Source organism: Meles meles, chromosome X, assembly GCF_922984935.1.
Source record: "Meles meles chromosome X, mMelMel3.1 paternal haplotype, whole genome shotgun sequence".
In the NCBI taxonomy this organism is placed as follows: domain Eukaryota; kingdom Metazoa; phylum Chordata; class Mammalia; order Carnivora; family Mustelidae; genus Meles; species Meles meles.
In genome coordinates, this window is record NC_060087.1 from 67,742,800 (window position 1) to 67,748,799 (window position 6,000).

Genomic DNA, 6,000 nt, shown 5'->3' on the forward strand with positions numbered 1-6,000 from the left:
CATGTGGGGAAACACTGAGGAGGCTGCTTTGTAAAAGAGAGAAGCCTCAAATGAAACCAACACTGTGAGCATGTGATCTTGGACTTCCAGTTTCTAGAACTGTGAAACAATAAATTTGTTTTTTAAGCTACTCAATTTGTAGTATTTTGCTATGGCAGCCCTAGCAGACTAATATACCACTGTTCATAGTATTCTTTAAAAATCTTCGATTTCTGTAAGGTAGGTAGTGTTGTCTTGTTTTATATTCCTGATTTTAGTAATTTCAGTCTATCTTCATTTTTTCTTAGTGTAGCTAGATGTTTTTCAATTTTGTTGATATTTCCATATAGTATTTTGTTTCATTATCTCTCATTTTTTCTATTCTCTATTTCTTTTATTTACACTCTAATTTTTAAAAAGATTTTATTTATTTATTTGACAGACAGAGATCACAAGTAGGCAGAGAGGCAGGCAGAGAGAGAGAGAGAGAGAGAGAATGGAGAAAGCAGGCTCCCCGCTGAGCAGAGAGCTGGATGTGGGGCTCCATCCCAAGACCCTGAGATCATGACCTGTGCTGAAGGCAGAGGCTTTAACCCACAGAGCTACCCAGGCACCCCTACACTCTACTTTTTATTATTTCCTTCCTTCTGCTTGCTTTGGGTTTAGTTCTTCTTTTTTCATTTCCTAAGGTAGAAGATTAGGTTATTAACTTGAGAGATTCCTTTCTTTTTTATATAGGTATTTACAACTATAAATTTTCCTTTAAGCACTGCTTTTACTGATCTCAAGTTTTGGTATGTTTCATTTTTAGTCATCTCAATGTATCCTCTAATTTCCCTTATAATTTATCTTGATCAATTGTTTATTTAAGAATATTGTTTAACTCCTGCATAATTGTAAAATTTCTAATTACTTCCTATTGTCAATTTTCAATTTCATTCCACTATAGTGGGAGAACATACCATGTATAATTTTAATCCATTTAAATCTATCAAAACTTATTTTATGGCTTTGCACATAATATATTCTGAATATTCCATGTGCACTTAAGAATGAGTGTTTTACTGTTATTGGACAGAATGTTCTATATATATGTCTTTTAGGTTTAACTGGATTATAGTGTTCAAGCCTTTTATAACTTCGATTTCCTTCCTAGTTATTCTACCTATTATTGGAAGTGGGATATTGAGTCAACAAACATTATTATTAAACTGTCTATTTCTCCATTCTGTTACTTTTTGCTGCATGTATTTGGGGATGTTATTAAATGCATTTGTTTATAATTGTTTATATCCCTGATGGATTGGTCCTTTTATTATTATAAAATGAATCTCTTTATCTCTAATCAGTTTTTGTCTTAAAGTCTATTTTTTCCTTTTCCTTTTTTTTTTAAACTAGGCTCTGCACTCAGCATGGAGCCCTTAAGGCTTATTTGTGCTTCTATTTACTATTCCCTCTCCACATTTTGTCATCCTTTCACTTTCTTCCTATGTGGATCTTTAACTCTATAATGTCTCTTGTATATGGTGTATAGTTTTTTTACCCAGTCCAGCATATATACCTTTTGACTATATTGTTTAATCTATTCACATTTAATGTTATTTATATGGTTAGATTTGCTTTTACCATTTTAGTTTTAATTTTCTATGTCTTATAATTATTTTGTTGGAAACTGGATATTTCAAATAATGTATCGCAGTGGCTAGTGATCTTCCCTACTCAGGACTTACTGTTATTTGCATGTATCTTTCTTTAGTAAACAGCTAGATTATTTTAGTGAGGCCTATTTTTCCTCACACAGTGTCCATAGTCTAATGTTGTTTCTTGGGGAGCTTCAGTTTCTGGTCTGCCCACAATCACCCTAGGATGACAGTGGTTTGTGAAATGATGTCTTTCTTTCCCTGACTGCATGCAGCTGTTAAACTCCCCTAGTTGCAAGCTGATTAGTTGCTTGTTTTCAACAAGTCCCTGTGTAAACTGCTTTACAAACTAACTTTTTTGAGGTCACTATTTGATATTTGTTCTAACCTTAGGAGGACTCCTCTCAATTCTCTTTTTTTTTAAAGATTTTTTTTTATTTGGCACAGAGAGAGAGCACAAGCAGGGGGAGTGGCAGACAGAGGGAGACAGAGAAGCAGGCTTCCCCCCAAGCAGGGAGCCCAGTGTGGGGCTCAATCCCAGGACCCTGGCATCATGACCTGAGCCGAAGGCAGATAACTGACTGAGACACACAGGCACGCCTCCTCCTGCCTTATTTTCTGGTTTTCTCCTGCAAACTAGCCTCTCTACAGTTGAGCCAATTTCTTGAATCTCCTTTTACTTGTCTTTCACCACAATGTCAACTATTTTTGAGAGCACTTAAGCAAATAAATTCCCTTATTTCAGGAAGACATGATACACCTTTTTTATGGCCTGCTTATTCCATCAGAAAAAATCTGGGTTGGGACTCAAGCCAGTGGTGGGGACAATGTCAGGCTTCTCTCTCAGTGACAACCCCACTCTAGGAGTTGAGCACTATGTGGGGCCATAGACAGCAGCCTGAGGTTTTCTCCAGGTATAGAACCACTATGACATGAACTGTAGTAAAGATGATCAGGGGCTCAGTCTTCTTAGCCCATAATAGCAAAATAGAGTTTACATTCTACAATACAGGGCTGGGCAGAAGAAGGGAGCCTCCACCCATCAACCTCACTCACTTGGACTTAGCCTCAGTAGGGTATAGCTGGGGGAAGTTTGAGAAATGCTAATGTCCTGCTTCTATCTGGAAGAAAGCCCTTGGCCTTGGAGCTGTGGGGAGAGGAAGCCTGTGTTCTTGGCTATAGCAGTCTACAATCTCTGCCTTGCTGACCTGGGATGGCATAGGAAGAGCAGTCTTGATGTCTTGGTTTTGGTTTAAATACCATAGATTTTCTTCTTACAGAATTTTCAAAATTTTCTTAAATAGATTTATTTTTTTTTCTTTCTATCTGTTGTTTCCACTTAGGACCATTTCCAGAGGGTTTTTTTTTTAATAGTTTTCACCAGTTCCACTGAGAAGTCAGTGGAGTTCTTCACATTGTCATTGCTAGAAGTCAACATTTCTATTTACTTTTTTACACTTCCTAAATTGCATTTTGTAAGCCTTCTTCTGTGAAAATTGAAACCTTCTAAGGCAGTTCAGATGGGTTATTTGTCTCCAAATGAATAATTAAATTGGTAGGATAGTGGGCTCATCAAGATTTCTAATTTATTCATGTGGGTGATACTTTTCAAAATCTACACTATTTGAAGTTAAATGCAAAAAAAGGAGAAAAAAGATTTCTAAGAAAATTGAGCCTCCAATGGAAGTGTGTCTCAGAGAATAGGATAATTCATAAAGAAAGGACAAGTAAGAAATTTAAAACAATAGAATCATAAGGACCTGCAAAATCATTTAGTAATTAACTTCAACCCATGTAGCTAAACACTGAAACAAAAAAAAAGCTGTGGCCAAAAACACTCAAGTCTCTGACAGAGGTAGAACTATAAGTAGCCCAATGTGAAGTGGCATAATAGTTAAGCACACAGCCTTTGTAAAAAGGATTGAGTAAAAATCATGTCATTTATCATTAGTGTGATCTTGGGCAAGGTTCTTTGCTTTTCCACACCTCAGTTTGTTCATCTGAAAAATGAAGCTAGTAATACCTTCCTAATAGGATTGAGAGCTCAAGAAATGTAACTATTATTACTAGACAGCAATTCTGACATTAAAATCCAACCATCACCACCAATGACTGTTTCGCAACCTCTCTTGCCTCAAATAACAAAAAAAGTGGGACTTACCCGAGCCTGTTTCTGACGCTGCTGTGCTTGACACCCAAAACCTGAACATTAGGGGAATTCATTCTTCATTAACCCTCCAAATTCCATTGCTTTCTCTCTTCTGGTTAAGACAGAACTGAGAACTGAAAGTTTCCCCTTAGCTTTCCATTTCCCCTTACCCTCCACCATAACCACAATACCTGACTCCATATCAGGCTACTTCTACCTAAATACACATTGTCAAACAGAGGTCAGGTCACAAAACGATGTTTAACCACAGCAAAGGACTTCAACCCAGATTTCTAGGTTACATTTTTCTAATGTAAGCAAGGATTAATGTAGATATAATCAGCCAAACCTGATTTGCTCTATCTAGCTAGAAAAATAAACTATATTTTGAAACCCAAAATAAAGCAGAACTGAGTTACTAGAAATTAGGCAGCAAGCCTAGAGAAAATTAATATACTCTATTTTCTACTCCCTTTCAGATTAATTTTTACAGCAATCTTTGCTGATAAACTCAATAGTCTATCTGTTAGACACCAGCATTTCTGTTCCTTAGATAATAATCAGAATGAGTAGAAAGTGGTTATGAAAGGTGCCATGGTGGATTATGAATGAGACCAATATAAATGCCATAAACCAAATACAACTTGGGCAGTCCTAATTGCTTTTCAAAACACACACTGCAAAACCCCAGGAAGGGAAATCTACCATGTAACAAACACCTGGATCCTAAGTTAAATTAATTGAAACTTTTTGTCCCAGATAGCCACATATATTCTACAGAGAGCTATTATAAAACTCAAATTAGCAGAGGTTCAAGTTCAATATTACTGTATTTACAGAGCTAGTTAACCCCACCAACTACCAACCCCTCCCCAGAGTCTTAATTGGGAAAAAAATCCTTATCATTAAAATGATATTGGGATGCCTGGATGGCTCAGTTGGTTAAGTATCTGCTTTCAGCTCAGGTCATCATTCTGGGGTCCTGGGATAGAGTCCTGCATCTGTCTCCTTGCTTAGTGGGGAGTCAGCTTCTCCCTCTGCCTGCCACTCCCCTGCTTGTGCATGCTGACAAACAAATAAAATCTTTATAAAATTTTAAAAAATGATATTAAGGGATGGGTATATGAAAGATAGTAAATACTTTTTTTTGAAATGGTCTTATTTTCCCTGGACATTTTGGGTTTGGGGAAATTTATAAAACGAGGGTGCAAAGGAAGAGTGACAAATTAAATAAGTAAAACTCAGAGGTAGTTCAAAGAATGCTAAAACAAAACAAAAAAACTAAATTAAAACTCCTGGATTAAGTCAGGAACCTTGTGGCATTCTTTGAAAAGTGTCCCTGAAACCCATCTAAACTCAGAAAGGAAAACAAATTCTTAGTTTTGCAACTGGTAAAAAAAACACAGAATGTGGAAGGTAGCAGTAACAGACAAATTTTGTATCATGCACTGCAAAGCAGACTAGTGTACATTATTAGCAGAATTAATCCTCACAATAAGGTAGGGGTAGATTCTCTACATTTTTCTTGGAGATTCACCCTTGTGTAAGTTTGCATAAATATATGGACTTTTATTTTTAAAGATTTTATTTATTTATTTGAGAGAGAGGAACACAAGCAGGGGAAACAGCAGAGGGAGAGGGAGAAGCAGGCTCGCCGCTGAGCAAGGAGGTTGATGCTTAACTGACTGAACCACCCAGGTGCCCCAGTATATGGACTTTTAAGAGCTCCATTATTTTTTCTACTTCCGAACCTAGTATCTTTAAAGATTTTAACCCCTAACTATATCACCTCCTCAAAGTTCTAAGAGATCTAAACATCCACATCTTAATGTCCTCTACTAAATGATCTGGAAACAAAAGAAAATGTGATCTTCAAGACACACATGCATGATTTCAGAGTCTATTTCATGGATAATGGGAAGGAGGGAAAAGAAATCAGACATTATCCCATTAAGAAGATAAAATGGCTAAGACCCAAAACCATGAAGTAGATATTCTGGATGAATCAAGACTTTTTTCTATTTACTAACCATGTGACCTTGGGAAATTACTTGATTTCACTGAAACTCATTTTTTTTTCTCATCTGAAAAATGGAATTTATTGACAGTTGCTTTCTGGTATGAGAATCTTTGAGATGGACTTTGTAAATCTATAAAATTACAGTGCTTGGCACAGAGAAAGTACTCAATAAATGTTGAATGAATGAACAGATACGTCTGGGAAGAGACAGA